At 45.4% G+C, this 24,187-nt stretch overlaps 1 long non-coding RNA gene across 1 annotated transcript; it reads right to left on the reverse strand.

Moving 5' to 3' along the window:
• Positions 1 to 54: 54 nt before the first annotated feature.
• LOC104661153 lies at positions 55 to 23,417 on the reverse strand. Its single transcript, XR_004058647.1, has 3 exons — positions 23,232 to 23,417; positions 5,100 to 5,148; positions 55 to 1,005 (listed from the first exon to the last, which is right to left on the reverse strand). It is a non-coding gene; the product is annotated as an uncharacterized LOC104661153 (long non-coding RNA).
• Positions 23,418 to 24,187: the final 770 nt, after the last annotated feature.

Genomic DNA, 24,187 nt, shown 5'->3' on the forward strand with positions numbered 1-24,187 from the left:
AGGCAGATGTGAAGGCTTTCCCACACTGCTTACATTTATAAGGTTTCTCTCCAGTGTGAATCCTTTCATGGTATTGAAAGGAACTGGAAGAACTGAAGGATTTGCCACATTGCTTACACTCATAGGGTTTCTCTCCAGTGTGAGTCCTTTCATGACACTGAAGGGAAGCAGAAAAAAATGAAGGCTTTATCATATTGTTTACACTCATAGCATCTCTCTCCAGTGTGAGTCCTTTCATGATATCGAAGTGAAGTGGCAGACGTAGGCTTTACCACATTGTTTACACTCAATGTTTCTCTCCAGTGTGAGTCCTTCCACTATACTGAACAGAACTGGAACAACTGAAGGCTTTCCCACATTGCTTACACTGATAGGGTTCTTCTCCAGTGTGTGTCCTTACATGTATTCGAAGGTTGTGGCAGATTTTACTTCTTTCCACACTTTGCATTCACAGGGTTTTCCTCCCATGAGTCGTTGGAAGGTGTGAGGCACATCTGGAGGCTTTTTCACATAGCCTACATTTACTAGGTATCTCTGCAGTGTGCAGTCTCACATGTCTCTGAAAGGTTCTAAGATAATGCTTTCCCACACTGTTTACATCCATCGAGCTTTTTTCTACAGTGGGTCTTTTCGTGCCTACGAACACACCTGGGACACCTCATGCCTTCCCACATTGCTTACATTTATACAGCTTCTCCCTAGTGTGAGCTCTTTCATATACTGGAGAGGAGGGGTGGTATTTGAAGGCTTTCTCATGTTGTTGACATTTATATGGCTTCTCTCCATATTTCTGAAACTCAGATCCCTTGTGTCCAGTGTCAGCTCTAACGTGTGTATTAATGGATGAATGACCAATGAAGACTTCTCCATACATACACACTGCTTTCCCATGATTTTACTCCAAAAGAAGTTTTCTTGTTCAGCATGTCATCTGAAATACAGGCAAAAGTTTCTCCAAAATGATTTTCTTGTGTACTTTCATTGGCTGTCTCTTGCATAAGACTTCTGTGAAAAATGAGAACCACATTATTAATGGTTTATTTATAAGTGATTTTATGTTTATTAACAAGTATTACACTTGCATTTTCTTTTTTTATCTTTTATTTTATTACATATATATATATATATTTTGAGAGAGTCTCGCTCCATCACCCAGGTTGGAATGCAGGGGTGTGACTCGGCTCACTGCAAACTCTGCTCCCAGGTTCAAGCAATTCTCCTGCCTTAGCCTCATGAGTAGCTGGGATTACAGGCACTTGCCACCACACCCAGCTAATTTTTGCATTTTTAGTAGAGATGGGGTTTTGCCAGATTGGCCAGGCTGGTCATGAATTCCTGACCTCAGGTGATCTGCCTGCCTTGGCCTTCCAAAGTGCTTGGATTACAGGTGTGAGCCACTGCGCCTGGCCTACACTTGCATTTTCAACATTATACAGCAGAGTGTAGGCTTTCTGCCCTGTCTAAATTGTGTGGAGGTGAACGGACCATATGCTCTACAAGATGGCCTAGGTAGATACCTAGTAATAAAAATTTTTTATATGGGAATTTTTTTTTTTTTTTTTTTTTGGTAACAGAGTCTTGCTCTGTCACCCAGGCTGGAGTACAATGGTGTGGTCAGCTCAGTGCAACCTCTGTCTCTCGGGTTCAAGCAATCCTCTTGCCCTAGCCTCCTGCATAGCTGGGATTACAGGCGCCCGCCACCACACCCTGCTAATTTTTGTGTTTTTAGTAAAGACGAGTTTTTCCCACGTTGGCTAGGCTGGTCTCGAACTCCTGACCTCAGGTGATCTGCCTGCCTCAGCCTCCCAAAGTGCTGAGATTACAGGTAGAGCCACCACGCACTGCCCTATGTGGAAATTCTTTGTTTTGTTTTTTTTTTTTTTTTTTTTGAGACGGAGTTTTGCTCTTTTTGTCCAGGCTGGAGTACAATGACACAATCATGGCTCACCGCAACCTCTGCCTTGTGGGTTCAAGTGGTTCTCCTGCCTCAGCCTCTCAAGTAGCTGGGATTACAGGCATGTGCCACCATGCCCCGCTAATTTTGTATGTTTAGTAGAGATGGGGTTTCTCTATGTTGGTCAGGTTGGTCTCCAACTCCTGACCTCAGGTGATCCACCCACCTTGGCCTCCCAAAATGCTGGGATTACAGATGCGAGCCACTATGCCTGGTCTTTTTTTTTTTAAAGATAATTCAGTTTTAATTTATTTTTAGTACTTTTTCTTCACAATCCAGATATTTTAAAATGCAGAGAAAATTAACTTTCAATGATATGTTCAGGGACTGGCACTAAAAAAATTTTCAGACTGCAAATGAGTTATACAAATGAAAGTATCAAATGGAGATCCAGTTATCAAAATGAAAGCACTCAACATATTAAAAGTTCACAAGTATTTGTATTAAGCACATTTAAAAAGTCAGCTCGCTGTTGATTTTAAAGAACTATTGCAGAAGTTTGAATAGATTAGTTAATTTATAAAGAGATTAAAACACCTGAAACAAGTATTAAAAAGAAATTTGTGCCCTTATTAGAATGTTGTTAGGCTTTAAGTATGCTAATTTTGATAAATTATTGTTGTTGTTTTGTTTTTTATAAGAAATGATACTACAGAACTGCAATACTGGTCCATCACTCTTGTCTTTACTCTTCTTTTAAAGCAAGAAACAGTGGCGTGATCTCGGCTCACTGCAACCTCCGCCTCCCAGGTTCAAGCAATTCTCCTGCCTCAGGCCTCCAAGAGTAGCTGGGATTACAGGCATGTGCCATGATGCCCAGCTATTTTTTGTATTTTTAGCAGAGACAGGGTTTCACCATGTTGGCCAAGCTGGTCTCAAACTCCTGACCTCCAGGACGCCTCCCAGGTTCAAGTGATCCACCTGCCTCTGCCTCCCGAAGTGCTGGGATTACAGGCGTGAGCCACCATGCCTGACCCTATAGGGATTTTTTTTTTCTTTTTAATACAAACTGTCACTCTGTCGCCCAGGATGGAGTGCAGTGGCACAATCTCAGCTCACTGCAACCTCTGCCTCCCCGGTTCAAGCAATTCTTGTGCCTCAGCCTCCCGAGTAGCTGGGACTACAGGCGAGTACCACCATGCCTGGCTAATTTTTATATTTTTAGTAGAGACAGGGTTTCATCATATTGGCCAGGCTGGTCTCGAACTCCTGACCTTGTGATCTGCCCACCTTGGCCTTCCAAAGTGCTGGGATTACATGCATGAGCCACTGTGTCTGGCCTGGAAATTCTTTTTTTTTTTTTTTTTTTTTTTTTGAGGCGGAGTCTTGCTCTGTCACCCAGGCTGGAGTGCAGTGGCCGGATCTCAGCTCACTGCAAGCTCCACCTCCCGGGTTCCCGCCATTCTCCTGCCTCAGCCTCCCAAGTAGCTGGGACTACAGGCACCCGCCACCTCACCCGGCTAGTTTTTTGTATTTTTAGTAGAGCCGGGGTTTCACTGTGTTCGCCAGGATGGTCTCGATCTCCTGACCTCGTGATCCGCCCGTCTCGGCCTCCCAAAGTGCTGGGATTACAGGCTTGAGCCACCGCGCCCGGCCAGAAATTCTTAATACTATTTTCTCATGGAGTACTTTACAAATACTAAACCTCTACCATTTTTCTTGAATGGGGGTCATCCTGTTGCCCAGGCTGGAGTGCAGCAGCATCATTGTGGTTTACGGCAGCCTCACAATCCTGGGCTGAAGTGATCCTGACTCAGCCTGCTAAGCAACTAGAACTACATGTACATGCCACAATGTCTAGCTAGTTCTTTGTTGTTAGGAGGTCTTGCTGTTTTGCCCGGGCTGTTTTCCAACTCCAGGCCTCTAGCAATCCTTCCACCTCCACCTCCCAAATAGTTGGATTACATGTGTGACCCACTGTACCCAGTTTATGTCACACTGAAATACAGGATTTTAGAGAAAATGTTTTAAGAATAAACAAATGTGGCAGCCGGGAGCGGTGGCTCATGCCTGTAATCCCAGCACTTTGGGAGACTGAGGCGGGTGGATCACGAGGGCAGGAGATCAAGATTGTGCCACTGCACTCCAGCCTGGGCGACAGAGCAAGACTCCGTCTCAAAAAAAAAAAAAAAAAAAAAAAAAATAGTGGCCAGGCGGCTCATGCACTTTGGGCAGATCACTTCAGGCCAGGAGTTTGAGACCAGCCTGGCCAAGGTGACGAAACCCTGTCTCTACCAAAAATACAACAATTAGCCAGGGGTGGTAGCGCGCTCCTGTAATCCCAGCCACTCAGGAGGCTGAGGCATAAGAATCGCTTTAATCTGGGAAGCAGAGGTTGCAGTGAGCTGAGACACGACACACCAACTGCACTCCAGCCTGGGCAACAGTGAAATTCTGTTTCTGAAAGAAAAAAAAAAATTATTATTATTATTATAAATAAACAAATTTGATGCTGGGCTTATTTCTTTCATTTGCCTTTTTTTTTTTTTTTGAGACAGAGTCTCGCTCTGTCGCCCAGCTGGAGTGCAATGGTGTGATCTCGACTCACTGCAACCTCTTCCTCCCGGGTTCAAGTGATTCTCCTGCCTCAGCCTCCCAAGTAGCTGAGACTACAGGTGCGTATCTCCATGCTCGGCTAATTTTTGTATTTTAGTAGAGACGGGGGTTTCACTGTGTTAGTCAGGATGGTCTCGATCTCCTGACCTCGTGATCCACCCGCCTCAGCCTCCCAAAGTGCTGGGATTACAGGTGTGAGCCACCACGTCCAGCCTTTTTTTTTTTTTTTTTTTTTTGAGACGGAGTCTTGCTCTGTCGCCCAGGCTGGAGTGCAATGGCACGATCTCCACTCACTGCAAGCTCCGCTTCCCGGGTTCACACCATTCTCCTGCCTCAGCCTCCCGAGTAGCTGGGACTACAGGCGCCCGCCAGGTCGCCCGGCTAGTTTTTTGTATTTTTAGTAGAGACGGGGTTTCACCATGTTAGCCAGGATGGTCTTGATCTCCTGACCTCGTGATCCGCCCGTCTCGGCCTCCCAAAGTGCTGGGATTACAGGCTTGAGCCACCGCGCCTGGCTTTTTTTTAAATATATTCTCACATTCTAAGATTTTCTAGAAAGACATTGCTTTGTTTTTTCAGTGTAAATTACCTTAGATTTCTGTAGTGATCTTCAATATTCTGATCTTTCCATTTATTTCCTAAAATACAGAACCAGGAAAGTAGTCCTAATTAGTATAAAGCTATAATAAAATCATATTCTATGTTCATGGTATACTGTATCCGTGCCTCATTTATTCAGACATATTCCCTGTCCATATTCCAAATCATGGAACACGATTAATGAGCTAAAAACACATGTTCTCTAAGTCGCTGAGGGAAGTAATATTGCCACTCTCACCTATAGAGGACAGGTTCCTGAAGGTTTCCTGTATCACATCTCTGTGGAGATTCTTCTGGGAAGGATCCAGCAAAGCCCACTCCTCCTGGGTGAAGCTCACAGCCACGTCATCAAAAGCCACTAAGTCCTAAAACATCTCCCACGTGTAAAGAAGGATGGGTGAGAGTGACAGCACTGGGGGCCTAGACTCTATTCCTAAGAAGTTCCCACGATGCTATGGACTCCAAACATTTATCCCATGACTTGATCATCACTTGGTGTACACCCACTTTCTTCCATAAAGCAATTCTGTTGCTAAAACTGAACTAAGCAATACCAACAGCAGAACAGGAAATGTGTCTTTTCAGTGAATCCAGAAAGAAAAGCATGCTGCCTCGGCTGTCCCCATTTGTAGTGTGCATCTACAGCACCTGTCATAACAAAGTCCTCTGAATTCATATGCACTAAAATGTTAACATTAGCAGTCCTGAGAGTGTGTTTTCCTTGAAAATGCCTGTTCACAAAGCTTAACCATTGAGGATACCTGAAAGGGAGATTTTGTTCCGATTCAATTAGCAGAAAGATAAAACAAAAAAACCACAACTTCATTTTTGCAAGGGACTCAAGCAACCTAACTGATGAGTCATAACGAACTAAATCAAAAACCGAAGAGCAGAAACCTTTGCGAGAAGCAGTATTGTGGTAGAAAAACTTAAATGGTAATTGATGAACTGCTGAAGGCTGAATGGGGACAAGGTTCAGAGGTAAAACCTCTAGGGAGCTCAATCTTAACAAAAAGCAAATGTTTATCAAAATTTAAAACTTTTGCCCATGAGAGGCACTACAGAGGGAAAAGGCATCCTACCGAAATGGGAAAGTTTCCCTCGTCCCCTTAGCAGGTGTGCGATGGGGGTGTGACTTGCTTCTACAGTGCCCTGTTGCTCAAACCTCTAGCGGAGCATACAGGTGGGCAGGCTGTGAGGCTCTGACCCCACAGCAGTGTCGAGTGGTGAATGTTTCCAGCTCCTGAAGCCACAGTGGGTGTGTGTTACAGGGTGCTCTCTTAGTCTGCCTATAGGCAGCTTGTGTTCATGAGCTCAGTGAGACCCTCTATCTTGTCGCAAGGACAGAGGGCTTTCTGTATCCCGGGTTCTTGTCTTAGTGAACCAGAAGAATCAGATCACACATGGGCTTGGAGAATGAGTGAAAAGTTTTATTGAGTGGAAGTGATAGGGGAGCCAGAAACGAGATGGTCTTCCCAGGAGTTGGGCTGCTCAATGGCCCCGGCTCAGCCAAACTCTGCCTTGTCCCGCCAGTCCCTGCCAGTTGATGGGCTGCCTCGTCCACCAGTTGATGGCCTGCTGGCGTGCCAGTGCCTGTCAGTGTGCTCTTCTGCTGGCGTGCTCCTCTTGACAACCAGCTGCTTGTGTGTCTGCCCACTAGGGTCTGGGGTTTTTATAGGCCCAGGATGGGGCAAGGTGGGCCACGGTGGTCTTGGGAAATGCAACATTTGGGCAGGAAATGACTGTCCTCACCTAGGTCTGGGAGGGGGTGGAGCCCTAGCCATGGATCGCACCTGCTTCTACCCAGCACTTCCCTTACCCTCTTCCATTTAAAGGGATCACGCTCTTCCCTTCCCAAAACGTCTGTATCACCATGACACTGGAGCAAATATAAGCAAGTCATGCATCTGGCAAGGTTTTAATATTCAGAAAGTATAATCAACTCCTACATCCAACTACAAAGAAAAAAATTCAAACACCCCAAATATAACGTTTTGGAAAGAATGTTGAGAAAAAATGGAACCCATGTGCTCTGTCCAAAGGATTGTAAAATGGCTCAACCTCTATGGAAAACGGTATGGTGGTGCTCAAAAGCTAATTTTAAAAATGTTGTCTTCCAGCAACCCACTTCCAGGTCTATTTTTATTCAATTTAAATAAATTGAAAATTGGATCTTGAAGAGATATTTGAAAACCATGGTTCACAATAGCCAAGAAGTAGATCAATCCATCAATGTCCCTTGATGGCTGAATGGATAACCAAAATGTGGTAAGCATATACATACAATGGGATATTATTTAGCCTTAGAAAATAACATCCTGTTCCATGGTACAAGCAATGGTATACTAATTGCAAAAAGCCAGTCACAAACATTAAAATACAGTATTATTCATCTTAGAGAAGTAGATTTGTCAAACTATCTTAACTGTACATGTAAAATTCCTTCAGCTGGTACATTTTAAGATTTCTTACAATACTTAACTATAACAAATTATTGTACCAAGTAAAAAACTAATTGCTTAAAAGATGGGAAAGTATCTGAATGACATTTCTGCAAGATATATACAAATGGTTAATAAGCATGCAAAAGATGGTCAACATCAGGATTCATTAGGCACAAGGATTTACACAATGTAGTTGAGTGGTTATTGAGTGTTTTCCACTCATGAAAAATATTTATAAACAAAATTTTAAAATTTACATAGGTCAGGTGTGCTGGCTCACATCTGTAAATTCCGGCACTTTGGGAGGCTGAGGCAGGTGGATCACTTGAAGTCATGAGTTCAAGACCAGTCTGGCAAGCATGGTGAAACCCTGTCTCTACTAAAAATATAAAAAACTAGCCCAGTGTGGTGGCATACATAGGTAATCCAGCAACTCAGGAGGCTGAGGCAGGATAACAGCTTGAACCCAGGAGGTGGAGGTTGCAGTGAGCCAAGATTGCACCACTGCACTCCAGCCTGGGCAACAGAGCAAGAATCCATCTCAAACTTACATAGAACCCCTTATTTCTCTGTCAAAAAATAAACAATATTGCAGCAGTTTCAAATGTATCATTGGGGACACATAGTGGATAATGTCCACTAGAGAGGGGAAACGGGTGTTCTGGAATGTGGGGAAGAAACCAGAAATTTAAGGATTTATCATCAGCCCTAGTAAGAACTAGGCTGGGGGGATCTCAAGGTCTGCTTCCTTGACCAAAGTTGAGTCAGGCTCCTCAGAACACTCTTCTCGACCAGGCTTTGAGCTTAGAATGCCCTCAAATTTGGCATCTAATCAAGTTCTATTTCCCCCATCTATGATAATTAATCAGTCTCCCAACTCTTGACACCTAACCAAGCTCCATCCTCTCCCTCACCTTGCCCTTTAGCTATAATTCTCTTGTTGATGCATTCAAGATTGAGTTCAATCTCTTTCCCACACTACCGTTCTCCGGACACATATTGCAGTTGTGTTGAATGAAGCCTTCGATGACATTTTTAAGAAGTTTTCAGTGCAATCTCCCTCTGCATGAAATAAGGACTTAGACTTGAGACCCTGCTTCCTATGTCTAGAATGGCTGGTGATAAAAAGCTGCCTTTCTTTCAGGAGGAAGGAGGGTGTCCTGAGAGTGTCTATACTCACAAATCCAAACACAAGGTCAGATTTCTCTCCTGATGACCACTTTGTTGTCACCCCATACACTGGGAGAGACTGGGGACTGTGGGCATACCACTGCCCGAGAGAACTGCAGGGTACAGTTCGTTTCCTGCAGTAATGGGCCATGATGCCTCACAGTGCTGGCTACCAATACAGACTCTACCCTATGTCATGAAGGGGAATGACCAGATTTTCAATATGGAAGCTTTTCTCTCATTTGGTGGATTCTCTTGTCAAATTCCCCACCTTTTTAAAAAAAAAAAAAAAAAAAAAAAAAAAAAAAAGCATATAGCACCCAGTATTCCCAGGCATTCTCCATCCATTTACTAACCGGGCCCAATCCTGCTTAGCTCTGGTGAACAGATGTGTTTAGGGTGGCATGGCCACACATGCTGCAATTTCTTGATGGTGTTTTTTGAAGCATAAAAGTTTTTTGTTTTTGTTTTTAGATGGAGTCTTGCTGCCCAGGCTGGAGTGCAGCGGCGTGATCTCGGCTCACTACTACCTCCACCTCCTGGGTTCAAGCGATTCTGCTGCCTCAGTCTCCTGAGTAGCTGGGATTACAGGCATGTGACACCCACGCCCAGCTAATTTTTCTATTTGTAGTAGAGACGGTGTTTCACCATGTTGGCCTGGCTGGTCTTGAACTCCTGACCTCATGATCCACCCACCTAGGCCTCCCAAAGTGCTGGGATTACAGGTGTGAGCCACCATTCCCGGCCAGAAGCACAAAAGTTTTAAATTCTGATGTAGTCTAAATGACATATTTGTTCTTTGATCCTAGGGCTCCTGGTGTCATGTCATAGAATCTTTTTCCTAAATCCAAGATTATTAAGATTTTTGGGGCCAGGTGTAGTGGCTCACGCTTGTAATCCCAGCACTCTGGGAGGCCAAGGCAGGAGGCTCACTTGAGGTCAGGTGTTGAAGACCAGCCTGGCCAACATGGTAAAACCCCCAATCTACTAAAATTACAAAAATTAGCTGGACACGATGGTGCACACCTGTAATCCCAGCTACTCAGGATGCTGAAGCACGATAATCACTTGAACCTGGGAGGCAGAGGTTGTAGTGAGCGGAGATCATGCCCCTGGGCAACAGAGCAAGACTCTGTCTCAAAAAAAAAAAAGCCAAACAAACAAAACACTAGGCGCAGTGGCTCATGCCTGTAATCCCAGCACTTCAGGAGGCCAAGGCCAGCAGATCACGAGGTCAGGAGATCGAGACCATCCTGGCTAACACAGTGAAACCCCATCTCTATTAAAAATACAAAAATATTAGCAAGGCGTGGTGGCGGGCACCTGTAGTCCCAGCTATTCGGGAGGCTGAGGCAGAATGGTGTGAACCCAGGAGGCAGAGCTTGTGAGATCACGCCACTGCACTCCAGCCTGGGTGACAGAGCGAGACTCTGTCTCAAAATAAATAAATAAAATAAATAAATAAAAGATTATGAAGATTTTTGTTTGTTTTTTTGGGTGGCACTTTCTGTAACATCAAGAGAGGGAGTTTCTCCTCTGTTCCCATGAGAGGATAAGACTGGAGTATCTGAATAATTCTGCAGGCTGACATGGTAATGAAATTCACTAAACTATGGAGGATAAAACTCAACTTATGCTATAATTTCATGCTATATACTATAATACTATTTTTATGTGCCAGTTATATCTAATGTGCAAGTTATATAACTAAATCATATATACATACACTGCAAGTGTACACAAGTGTACATGTATATACACGTATATATACACACATACACACCATACGCTATACAAGATGTCAGGCTATACCATAATACTGTACATGAATAGCTTCCTTAAATTTTGAAATAAGCCTCAGCAACATATTTGCAAAAAAAATTCAGCAATATGTGACAGTATCTCAACCTCATGATCAAGTGGAATTTAAACCAGGAAAGCAATATTGCTTTAATCTCTGAAAATCAATTCATTCAATACATCATAATAGAATCAACATGAAAAATCAGTGTCCTCACAGATGTAGAAAAACCATGTGACAAACCTCAACATCTCATGATTAAAAACAATAAACTAGAAATACAAAAGAATATTCTGGCCGGGTGCGGTGGCTCACACCTGTAATCCCAGCACTTTGGGAGGCCAAGGCAGGTGGATCACCTGAGGTCAGGAGTTCAAGACCAGCCTGACCAACATGGAGAAACCCCATCTCTACTAAAAATACAAAATTAGCCGGGCATGGTGGCAGGTGCCTGTAATCCCTGCTGAGGCAGGAGAATCGCTTGAACCTGTGAGGCAGAGGTTGTGGTGAGCCAAGATTGCACTATTGTACTCCAGCCTGGGCAACAAGAGAGAAACTCCATCTTAAAATAATAATAATAATAATAGTATTCTATGACAAGAGGTGCACTAAGAACAAAGAAAAACCTACTATAAGACAAGTATGAAAATGCAAAACTACCCTCATTCTTGATTATAAAAGACTGCTTTTCCCCACATTCCACAAGACACGGTGTATACTCTCATTCTTTCTGTTCAACTCAGAACAAAGGTACTACCTGGGCCAACCAGGCCAGAAAACACAAGCCCTTCAGATTTATAGAACATGTACATATAACACCCCTGACAAATTATAGACTTTGTCTCTGCATATACAGGTGTATAAACCAAGGTAGAAACATAGAACGGCAAAAGGGCTTCATTAGTTGGTTTTATGATTCTATGAAAGAAAACCTAAGGCTGGATAATACATATTGAAAAGAAGCTTGGCCGGGCGCGGTGGCTCAAGCCTATAATCCCAGCACTTTGGGAGGCCGAGACGGGCGGATCACGAGGTCAGGAAATCGAGACCCTCCTGGCTAACACGGTGAAACCTCGTCTCTACTAAAAAATACAAAAAAAAAAAAAAAACTAGGCCGGGCGCGGTGGCTCAAGCCTGTAATCCCAGCACTTTGGGAGGCCGAGACGGGCGGATCACGAGGTCAGGAGATCGAGACCATCCTGGCTAACACGGTGAAACCCCGTCTCTACTAAAAAATACAAAAAACTAGCCGGGTGAGGTGGTGGGCGCCTGTAGTCCCAGCTACTCGGGAGGCTGAGGCAGGAGAATGGCGTAAACCCAGGAGGCGGAGCTTGCAGTGAGCTGAGATCCAGCCACTGCACTCCAGCCTGGGCGACAGAGCGATACTCTGTCTCAAAAAAAAAAAAAAAAAAAAAAGAAAAGAAGCTTATGTGGCTCATGGTTACACAGGCTGTACAAGGAGCACGGCACTGGAATTTTCTATATGGTGAGGGCCTCAGGAAGCTCTTACTCATGATGGAAGGCAAGACCAGCCAGGATGTCACATGTCCTTAAGAATATTAGGTTGGTGCAAAAGTAACTGTGGTTTTCGACTGTGAATTTTAAATTATAACGAGGCTAACGCTTCAAGAGTTTGCAGTAAAAATCCTAAATATTCAGTTTCTCTCCTACATTTCCAATATTAACTCCATTCTCCAGTTCACAATATTAGCAACTATTTCTTCTGCATAGCATAACATTGTATTTATTCATCGTGTTTCAAACAGATGCAGTATATTTTGTTTTTTATTTTATCACAGAGCAATAGATGACTCTTTTTAAAGTATTTGTGTGCTATTTCTGAAAATTTCACAAGAGAAGAAGGCAGAGAAAAATCACCACACATCCCAGTGAACAAAACCTTTGTGCTTCTCCTTTTATTTTTTCTAGGCACAGACATCAGGACGCCTTTGGGTTGAGGTTCCTTTTTGGAAACTTTAAAGAATGATCTGTCTTCCGTTCCCCCTCCAATTTTTCCTGGTCCTCGGTTTCAGAACTGCCTAGGCTGAGCTAAGATGCCCACCACTGCCATGTCTCTTGGAGGGCCTAGTGCATATCAGCCCCTGAGTCATGACTCCAAGAGGACAGTCTGTGGTAGGGGAGTGGGGCCTCCCAAGGGAGCAGCTGAATGCTTTGTGGTAGGAGGAGACTCCTGGTATATTCTTCATCTAGGTAACTTTTTATCTGTAGCTATTCACTTAGGAACAAAAAGGCAACTTCTTGCTTGACTCAGCTTTTAACTTAATATTTTCCTTTTGGTATAAAAATTGGGGTCCTGAGGTTTTATTTTCCTTTCACATTATAAAAGCCTGTCCTCCAACCTATCAGCTATTAACAAAATTAAGCAGCCCCCCCACTAACAACTAAGTGAACTGACCTGCTCTTGGCCAATATCAACAATAAAAACCCTCAAAATGGCCAGGCACGGTGGCTCACGCCTGTAATCCCAGCACTTTGGGAGGTCGAGGTGGGTGGATAACCTGAGGTCGGGAGTTCAAGACCAGCCTGACCAACATGGAGAAACCCCATTTCTACTAAAAATACAAAATTAGCCAGGCATGGTGGCACATGCCTGTAATCCCAGCTACTCGGGAGGCTGAGGCAGGAGAATTGCTTGAACCCAGGAGGCGGAGGTTGCCGTGAGCCGAGATCGCGCCATTGCACTCCAGCCTGGGCAAAAAGAGGGAAACTCTGTCTCAAAAAAAAAAAAAACAACCCTCAAAATGGAGTTCTCCGCTGTGACAGGAAGATCAGAGCAGCCTCCTTATACTGTCTTTTAGAATATAGACACAGCAACCGGCCTACATTCATGTTCATTACACATCATCAGACTCACAAAACAGACTCTGTGGCAGTAAGACACGAAATTACAAACACCATCTAAAGGGACTTAAGGAAAAGGGTAATTCATGCCTCAGAATTCATAAAATCTGGTGACACAGGCCTGTTTTTTGGGCAGGAATGGAATCACGTGACAAGTAACAGCCCCTCTTCCTACAGCATTCCTTCCTACCACCTCTAAACATTTTAAATATATATATATATATATATATATATATATTTCCATAGGTTTATGGGGAGCAGGTGGTATATGGAGTATGTTCTTTAGCGGTGATTTGCGAAATCTTGGGACACCCATCACTGGAGCAGTATACACTGAATCCGATTTGTAGTCTTTTGGTTTTTCTTTTTTTTTTTTTCTGAGACAGAGTCTTGCTCTGTTGCCCAGGCTGGAGTGCAGTGGTGTGATCTCGGCTCACTGCAAGCTCCGCCTCCTGTGTTCACGCCATTCTCCTGTCTCAGCCTGCCGAGTAGCTGGGACTACAGGCAACCACCACCATGCCGGGCTAATTTTTTGTATTTTTAGTAGAGACCGGGTTTCACTGTGTTAGCCAGGATAGTTTTGATCTTCTGACCTTGTGATCCGCCCACCTTGGCCTCGCAGAGTGCTGGGATTACAGACATGAGCCACCACGCCCGGCCTGTTTGTTTTTTTGAGATAGAGTCTTGCTCTGTCGTCCAGGCTGGAGTGCAGTGGCAGGATCTCGGCTCACTGCAACCTACACCTCCCAGGTTCATGCAAATCTCCTGTCTCAGCTTCCTGAGTAACTGGGACTACAGGCATGCGCCACCACACCCAGCTAATATATGTACTTTTAGTAGAGACGGGGTTTCACAATATTGGCCAGGCTGGTCTTGAACTCTTGACCTCAGGTGATCTAGCGGTAGCATCAGTGCCTGGGGCAGGTACCCGTTACTTAGCAGTCTGGGAAATGGAGTCTCCCTTTCCCCAGGGGAGTTAGAGAAGACTCGGCTCCACCACCTCTTGTGGAAGGTCTGACATCAGTCAGGCCCACCCGCAGCCATCCGGAGGCCTGACCGTCTCCCTGTGATGCTGTGCTTCAGCAGTCACGCTCCTGGTCTGCTTACATGTTCCACCCTGGCACTGCCTTCTAGGTAGTAGTAGCACAATTAGTGAAAGTACTAAAGTCTTTGAAATGCATAGAAGAAATAATGACATAAGCCGTCTTCTCTCTCTCTCTGCTTCAGCTACCAAACAGGGAAGGGCCCCCTGTCCGGTGGACATGTGACTCGCGTGACCTTACCGATCATTGAAGATGGCTCACACTCCATACCCTCCCGCTTTGTCTTGTATCCAATAAATAACAGCGCAGCCAGACATTCCGAGCCACTACCGGTCTCCGCATCTAGGTGGTAGTGGTCCCCTGGGGCCAGCTGTCTTTTCTTCTATCTCTTTGTCTTGTGTCTTTATTTCTACGATCTCTCATCTCCGCACGAGGAGAAAAACCCACAGGCCCAGTAGGGCTGGACCCTACATCTGGCGCTCCAACGTGGGTTTCTCCCTCATTGTGTGAAGTTGCGCTTTGAGCGCAGGACTCAGCAGAGGATTTCAACCACAGATTCCTGAGGATTGTGGTCAACAAGCTTGGTGGTAACCTTGGGCACTCAAAAGAGTATCCCGGGGACACCATGGGACTGGCCAGTACTAAGTACTCAGCTTATTTAAACTTCATAAAAACTCTCCTTAAAGAAGGAGGTGTAAAAGTTTCTACAGATAAGTTAATTGAATTGTTTGAGGTTGTAGATCTTCCTTGCCCTTGGATTCCAACTGACGGAACTTTAGAATTTAAAGATTGGGATGAGACTAGCAGACAATTCAAAATTGCTCATAAAGGGGGACATATTATTCTGCCCACCATTTGGTCAATCTGGGCTTCGGTTCGCTCTGTCCTAGACTCCTTACAGACTCAGGAGGACAACATGGAGACTGATCCCTTTCCTCTCCTCTGAGGAGGCTGAGGAAGTTCTCAGTTCTCTTTCCCCTGAGGATACTGTGCAGATTGAGACCGTAATTCTACAGGTGGACTTCCACTCTGACATTCCTGTGCCACCGCCACCTACACCTAGAACCTGCCACGCCCCCATTATCGCTTTATGATGAACTTTTAACTGATCTCAATGAGCTTATTTCCCCCAACCAGCAAAATCCAGCTGAAACAAATTATCAACAGCCGTCACGGCCAGACCCTCCTACCTTTCCTCACACTCTCAACTCTCCAGCTATGCAGACAGAAGATGACATCACGCAGCCTGAAAAAGGGGCTCTAAACTGTTTCCATGTAGCCTGATACAGAGGCTCCGATTTCTACACAGCCTGGTGAAAACGCTCTCAATTCTTGGCCCGGTAATGAGGCCTTCAACCCTGTCTCTGTTCAGCCCTGCTGTAGGGCTCTCAACCTTCCGCTGTTCCGCCCGGTAACGAGACCCTCATCCCTATCCCTCCGCAGCCTAGTTTTTCATTTCTCATGCCTGTTTCTCTTTCGGCGACTCAGGCTGCCTTGAAGCGTGGGTCCCTTTCAACAATTCGGGATCCCTTGAAGTCTCATGCTCCCTTCAAGCCTGGTCCACAGATACCTCGGCAGCCTGGATTTCAGGCCCATGAAAGACCTGCTCAGCAGGTCATCTCCTCTTATCGGGGTCTACAGATCCTCAACTCTGCCTCCATTCAAAATTCCTATCTTTTCTCTGCTTCCAGTCTGGTCGCTACTGCTGTTGCCAACCCCACCATTGCCGCTCATCAGCAACAAGTTACATACATCCCTGAAAATGACACTCCGCTTATGAGGGCTACAGCACAGGCAAGAGAATATGGGGATCCCGAAGCCTGGCAATTTCCTGTAATTTTACAGCCTCCAATACCCGCCGTCCCAGCGGCACAAAATCAGCCACAGCCCGTTGATCCTGCTCAGCAAGCGGCTGACCCCGCGGCTCCTCAAGATCAACAGCCTGACAATCAAGCCCCTCAGCCTGACAATCAGGCTGCTCAGGGAAATAATCAGGCTCCACAACTGCCTGCCGCTGGGGCACAGCCAGTTCCTGGTATTCCTGCTGTCCAGGCAGTAGTTCAACCTGACCCCATACATCCAGGCCAGGTTCAGCTATGGCCTGCTACTTGGGAAAGTCTTTCTTTTAAATTCCTCAAAGATTTCAAAGAACCAGTGAAGCAGTACCGCACCAACTCCCCTTTTGTCCGTTCCACATTAAAAGCCCTGGCAGACGATAAACGTTTGGTGCCCTATGACTGGGAAATTTTAGCAATATCAGCCTTATCGAAATCCCAATATTTACAATTCAGGACTTGGTGGGGTGATGCTGTACAGGAACCCATTCGTCTTCATCAGGGCTCTAATCCTCCTGTTAACGTTATGGCTGACCAGTTCCTGGGAATGGGCCAGTGGGCTGCAATTCAAAACCAAACTATTCTAAATGATGAAGTTATTGAACGATTCTGAAAATGTTGCCTAGATGCTTGGGATAAGATTCAAGATGATGGCAAATTATGCCCATCTTTTACACCCGTCAGACAGGGCAGCATGAACCCTATCCAGACTTGATTGCTCTTCTTCATGACGCAGCAGAAAAAGCTCTCCCTGATAGCCACGGCCAACAACTTGTTGTAAAACTTAGGGCTTATGAACAAGCAAATCCAGACTTCCTCTCCTTACCACTATTTAGGAATGCAACCAGAAGACAAGGTTATTAAGCCCCCAAAAGTTCAACTCAGACAAGACTCTTTAAAAACTAAATGATTTCCAAAACTTACTTGGAGATGTTAACTGGATTCGCCCGTCCTTAGGCATTCCTACATACGCGACGTCTAATCTTTTTGCAACGTTGTGGGGCAATCCTGATTTAAGCAGCAAAGGGTCTTTGATCCCTGAGCAGATTCTGAATGACAATTTACAGAAAAACGCATTCAACAATCTCAGGTTACCAGGGCAAATCTACATTTACTTTTTGAAATACTAATCTTTCCTACTGAACATTCACCAACAGGACTCATTATGCAGGGACCTGATTTACTTGAATGGTGTTTTCTCCCACACAGCTCTTTACGGACACTTACCATTTACCTAGATCAAATTTCTATCTTAATTGGTCAGCCTCGTTCTAGTCTCCTTTGTCTTTCGGGTACAGAGCCCCAAAAAATCATTGTTCCCCTCACCTGATTACAAGTCCAATAGGCTTTTGCAGCCTGCATTGCTTGGCAGGTAGATTTGGCTGGTTTCCTGGGTATAACTGACAATCATTATCCTAAGCATAAAACTATTCCAGTTCCTTTAACTCACTTGTTGGATCTTACCTAACATTACTAGAAACACTCCATTAGCTGAAGCTGTCACTGTTTTTACTGATGTTTCCTGTAATGGCTGAGCAGCACATACAGGGCCAAAAGAACATGTTCTTAACACAGGAGCAACTTCTGCAGGAGCTGAGCTAATCCCTGTCATGGCTGTTCTTGAAGATTTCCCTGAACCAGTTAACATTGTTTCTGATTCTGCACACGTAGTACATGTTGCTCACAAAACTGAAACTGCCTTAATCAAATCTCTGCCTGATGATAACCTACTTTTTCTTTTCCAAAGGTTTCAGTCCCTACTCAAAGCAAGGTCTTCTCCTTCCTACATTACTCACATTCGGGCTCACACGCCCCTCCCCACCTCAGCAGCCAATGCCAAAGCTGATATATTAGTTGGTTAGAAAATTAGAAAGCAACTAATTAGAAAATTAGAAAATTAGAAGATTTTCACGCTTTAACTCATGTCAATGCTGCAGGACTCTGGAAAAAGTTCCCCCTTACATGGAAACAAGCTAAAACCATTGTAGGCCACTGACCTTGCCAGGTGTTAATTTTACAGCCACTTTCTTCATGAGTTAATCCTAGAGGACTTTCACAGAATGCTCTCTGGCAAATGGACGTGACTCATTATCCAGCTTTCCGCAAACTCTCTTTTATACATGTAACTACTGACACCTTTTCTCATTTTTCTGGGCCACATGTCAAATGGGGGAAAGTATGAGTCATGTTAAACGGCACATGCTTTCATGTTTCTTGGTTATGGGCTGTCCCGAGAAACTAAAAACTGACAATGGTCCCGGCTACACTAGTGCTGCTTTTAAAAAGTTCACTCAAACACGGGCAATTACTCACACAACTGGCATCCCCTATAACTCTCAAGGACAGGCATTGGTAGAACGAGCTAACAAAACACTCAAAGATCAACTTCGAAAACAGGACACTAGGCCAGGCATGGTGGTTCCTGCCTGTAATCCCAGCACTTTGGAAGGCCGAGGCAGGTGGATCACCTGAGGTCAGGAGTTCGAGACCAGCCTGACCAATATGGAGAAACCCCAACTCTACTAAAAATACAAAATTAGCCGCGTGTGGTGGCGCATGCCTGTAATCCCAGCTACACCGGAGGCTGAGACAGGAGAATCGCTTGAACCTGGGAGGTGGAGGTTGTGGTGAGCCAAGATCGTGCCATTGCACCCCAGCCTGGGCAACAGGAGTGAAACTTCGTCTCAAAAAAAAAAAAAAAAGAAAGAAAAGAAAAGAAAACAGGATACTAAAGCGAAGAGGGATGCTTCTACCCCCCATGTCAGTTAAGTCTGGCTCTTTTTACACTAAATTCTTGAACCTAGTAAGAAATCAACCTTTTACTGCAGTAGAACATTTCAGTGGAAATAAATTTGATCCACAAAAAGGAAAGCGGGTATAGTGGAAGGATGCAAAAACTGACAAATGGGAATTAGGCACTGTGGTAACATGGGGTAGGGGTTTCGCTTGTGTTTCCCCAGGAGAAGGACAACAACCCGTCTGGGTTCCCTCCCGGCAACTGAAATTGCATTATAACTCCAAAGATGAAAAGCTCTCAGAAACAAAAGGCGAAGAACTGTCAGAAATCGAAGGGCAAGGTTTGCCGCCCGACACATAAACTTCATGACCTCAACATTAGGACAAAATCTTGCCATGTGACCCACAATACCATTCTACTCCACCACCACGGGGTCAGATAAAGGTCTTATCACATCAAACAGAAAAATTACTACAAGAAAAAGGAATTCCAAAAATGACGGGTAATATAATTCTGCCTGCCTTTATGGTAGTCAGTGCGGTGGTGAGTATATCAGGGGTTGGGGCAACTGAAAATTATACCTACTGGGCATATGTTCCTTTTCCCCCTTTAATTCTGTCTCCTGGATGGACTCCTCAGTGAAAATGTACACTAATAATAATGCATTCATGCCAGTCCCTAATGATGACAGGTTTCCAGCTCAACCAGAAGAAGGTATGCACTTTTTTTTTTTTGAGATGGAGTCTCACTCTGTCACCCAGGCTGGAGTGCAGTGGAGCAATCTTGGCTCACTGCAAGTTCCGCCTCCTGGGTTCATGTCATTCTCCTGACTTAGCCTCCTGAGTTGCTGGGACTACAGGCGCCCGCCACCACGTCTGGCTAATTTCTCTATTTTTAGTAGAGACGGGGTTTCACCATGTTAGCCAGGATGATCTCAATCTCCTGACCTTGTGATCTGCCCACCTCGGCCTTCCAAAGTGCTGGGATTACAGGTGTGAGCCACCGTGCCCGGCCAAGGTATGCACTTTCATTTGTCAGTCGGCTACAAATATCCACCACTGTGCATTGGAACGTTGCCTGGCTGCTTAGCTTATTCTTATCAGAATTGGATGTGGACCATACTGTCCTCTAGTAATGATTCTTATCAAGTACCTAATGTGTTCAGTAGCAATTCTTTTCAACTTATGACTGTTAAAACCTAATCCACGTGAGGAATGGAGGGTTCCTGTTACCACAAATAATAAAACAATAGGACTGCCAGACTGCTCCAAGGAACCTACAAAGGGACCTTTTTTAGTAAATTCAATTGTATGGAATGATTGTAATGCTCCAAAGGCCATAGTGTTCCAGAGTCTAGCTACAGGTGTTGTTATTGACTGGGCTCCAAGAGGGTATTATTGGCGGAATTGCTCTGGCCAAAATACGAAATGCTCGTTGTTTAATTATTTGTTAGATTATGTAGAGGACGGATGGCAGTCCTATAGGTTGAGGGAACAGATGTCTCCTTACCCATTTAAGTGGATGGACACAGGCACAGTTTTTCCTAGATCAAAAATGATACACCCGATGGTTAACCCAGAACATCCTGAATCATGGAAATTAGCTGCAGCCATGACAGGAATAAGGCTATGGAACGCTATCTATCAACTCTCTCCTACTAATACCAAGACACCCATATTCAACATCGCCTTGATGTCAGAACAGGTGATACCTATCAAGAGCTGTGTCCACCCCCCCCCCCATATGCTGTTATGGAAATGTAATTATCACTCCCAATACACAAACTATAGAACGTGATAACTGTAAGCTGTTCACCTGTATCGATGCTACTTTTAATCCCAGAACAAGTAATCTCTTGGTAAGGGCTAGGGAGGGACTATGGATACCAGTTTATTTACATCGCCCATGGGAGTCTTCCTCCTCTATACACATAGTCAATGAAGTTCTTAAGTTGTATCCTCAAAAGAACCAACAGATTCATTTTTACTCTTATTGCAGTCATTGCAGGACTAACTGGTTACTGCAACAGCAGCGACCGCTGGAGTTGCTATCCATAACTCTGTTCAAACCACTCAGTATGTTGAATTATGGCAGGAAAACTCCACCAGACTCTGGGATTCTTAGGCTCAAGTTGATCAAAAATTGGCTAATCAAATCTCCGCCAGAGTGTAATCTGGCTGGGAGACAGAGTTATGAATTTGGAACGCTGTATGAAATTACAGTGTGATTGGAATACTTCTGATTATTGCACAATGTCTTATGCTTATATTAAACATCAACATAGCTGGGAAAAAGTCTCAATATGTTTAAAAGCCTGGGATGATACTTTAACCTTAGATATTTCAAAACTTGAACAAATGTTTGAGGCCTCACAGGCTCATTTAACTACTGTTCCTGGCTCAGACATTTTTGAAGGAATAACTAAAGGATTATCTGATCTTAATCCCTTTAAATGGATTAAACCCCTCGGAGGATCATTGTTGTCACTGGCATTATTAATATTGGTATGTTTATGTTGTCTGCTTCTAGTCTGCAGATGTCTCCAAGGAGTCCCAGGACAAGTCCGAAGTCAATGACAAGCAATGATGGCGAGGGTGATCCTAGTCAATAAAAACGGGGGAGATGTGGGCGGCAAGCTACTCAGGTGCCAAGGCAAGAGACCGAGGGAACAAGCTGTTCCAGTATAATAAAGAAAATATATAGAATAAGAATAGGTATACTAGAAATAGATGATAGATATGATTATATATGAATATCATTAATCATTAGTTTGTAGCATTACTCTTTATTCCAATATTATAATAATCTTTGTTCTACAATTATAACCTAGGAAAAACCAGTCCATAAACACAGATAGGAGCTGAAGGGACACGGTGAGAAGTGACCAGAAGACAAGGGTGAGCCCTCTGTTATCTCAGGACAGGGCCACTAGAGGGCTCCCTGGTCTAGCAGTAACACCAGCGCCCGGGGAGGCACCCGTTACTTAGCGGACCTTGGTCTAGCGGTAGCATCAGTGCCTGGGTCAGGTACCCCTTACTTAGCAGACCAGGAGAGGGAGTCTCCCTTTCCCCGGGGGAGTTAGAGAAGACTCTGTCCACCACTTCTTGTGGAAGGCCTGACAGCCAGGCCCACCCGCAGCCATCAGGAGGCCGGACCTCTCTCCCTGTGATGCTGTGCTTCAGTGGTCACACTCCTGGTCTGCTTTCATGTTCCACCCTGTACACCTGGCTCTGCCTTCTACATAGCAGTAGCAGAATTAGTGAAAACACTAAAGTCTTTGAAATGCATAGAAGAAATAACGACATAAGGTGCCCTCTCTCCCCGCCTCTGCTACCAAAGAGGGAAGGGCCCCCTGTCCGGTGGGCACGTGACTCGTGTGACCTTACCTATCATTGGAGATGGCTCACTCCTTACCCTGCCCCCTTGTCCTGTATCCAATAAATAACAGCACAACCAATAAATAACAGCGCAGCCAGGCATTCAGGGCCACTACTGGTCTCTGCATCTAGGTGGTAGTGGTCCCCTGGGCCCAGCTGTCTTTTCTTCAATCTCTTTGTCTTGTGTCTTTATTTCGTCTCCGCACACGAGGAGAAAAACCCACAGGCCCAGCAGGGCTGGACCCTACACAGGGGTTCACCATGTTGGCCAGGCTGGTCTCGAACTCTTGACCTCAGGTGATCCACCCACCTCGGCCTCCCAAAGTGCTAGGATTACAGGAGTGAGCCACCACGCCCAGCCAAAATAAAACTTATTTAAGTTATTTTACAGTTTGGCTTTTTTCCGTTAACAAGTCATGACTTGGTGTTTCTCCTTCATGATTGGCTGTTTGCCCAAAATACTCTTCACTTGTTAACAGTGTCTCAGTTTGATTTTTAACAGAAGTGTGACTGGGAACCCCACACAGGAGGCGGGATTCCCCCCACGACTTCCGCACAGTTTGGGGAGACGCGAGGCTGCCGGCGCAGAGCTGCCCAGAGAGAGCCTCGGGGCAGGGGCCCCAGTCGCCGCGCAGGGACGGAACAGGACGCCCGGGGTCCCGGTCCCAACTGCCGGCCCAGACCCACCCTGAGGCCAAAGGGACCGAGGTCTGAGCTGCGCCAGGGGTACTTGGGCCTCAGACCCCCCGAGTCGCAACCGGGAGGTCCGCGTTTCCCGGATTCCGCAGTTCTGACCAGACCGTCCCCTAACCCTCAAACCCCACCTCGGGGCTTCCGGCTCTGCGTACTCACCATTTTTCAGCTTCCAGATATTCCGGGGTCTCCTGCAGGACTCCGGTGAGCAGTCCAGGACACGGCGCAGGCAACAGAAAGACAAAAGCTACGGAGGAGGAACCTGGTCTGTCTCAGAGCAGGAAAGAATCCCGACCTCAGGTCGACGCTAGCAGCCAGGGAACAAGGAAAGCTGCAATGGGGGGCCCGCCTTCCGGCGGATAACAGCTGGCAGGGCCCCGCCCCAGCACCCCGATTGGATAGAGCATCCTGCCCCGCCCCCTCAGCCCTCAGTGACAGCAGAAGCCCTGGGTAACAGGGCCCTGCAGAGCAGGTGAGTCCTGTTCCAGTCGCTGGTTCTCTAAATGAGCTCAGTTTCAGCGCCCTGCTCTTCGGATATTGGCATTTCAGCTAAACTTGCTCTTAATTTCTACAAGGGACACTGCTGTCTTTTTCACTCAGTGGGCTCCTTCGCCCTGCAAAGGGTCACAAATGTGTGTAGGGAATTCCGGACTCAAGAGTCCAATAGAGGTGAAGGAAATTAAAATTTTTTTTACCCCAAAATATATTTCTTTGACTTTTTTTTTTTTTTTTTTGAGACTGGGTCTCACTTTGTCATCCACGCTGGAGTGCCGTGGCGCTGTCCTGGCTCACGGCAATCTCCACCTCCTGGGTTCAAGCGATTTTACTGTCTCAGCCTCCCTAGTAGCTGGGACTACAGGCGTGCTCCACCACCCCTGCTAATTTTTGTATTTTTAATAGAGATGGGGTTTCAGCCAGGCTGGTCTCGAACTCATGAGCTCAAGCGATCCGCTCCGGCCTCCCATAGTGCTAGGATTACAGGCGTGAGCCACTGTGCCCGGTCACTCTTTTGACATATTTTGAAATTGTGGCCGCTTGGCCAACAGAGTGGTCTTGCAAAGGTGCCTTTGGGAGGAAAATGTGCATTTGCGAGAATCTCCGTTAACGAAGCCATG

Source organism: Rhinopithecus roxellana, chromosome 8 (assembly GCF_007565055.1).
Source record: "Rhinopithecus roxellana isolate Shanxi Qingling chromosome 8, ASM756505v1, whole genome shotgun sequence".
NCBI lineage: Eukaryota > Metazoa > Chordata > Mammalia > Primates > Cercopithecidae > Rhinopithecus > Rhinopithecus roxellana.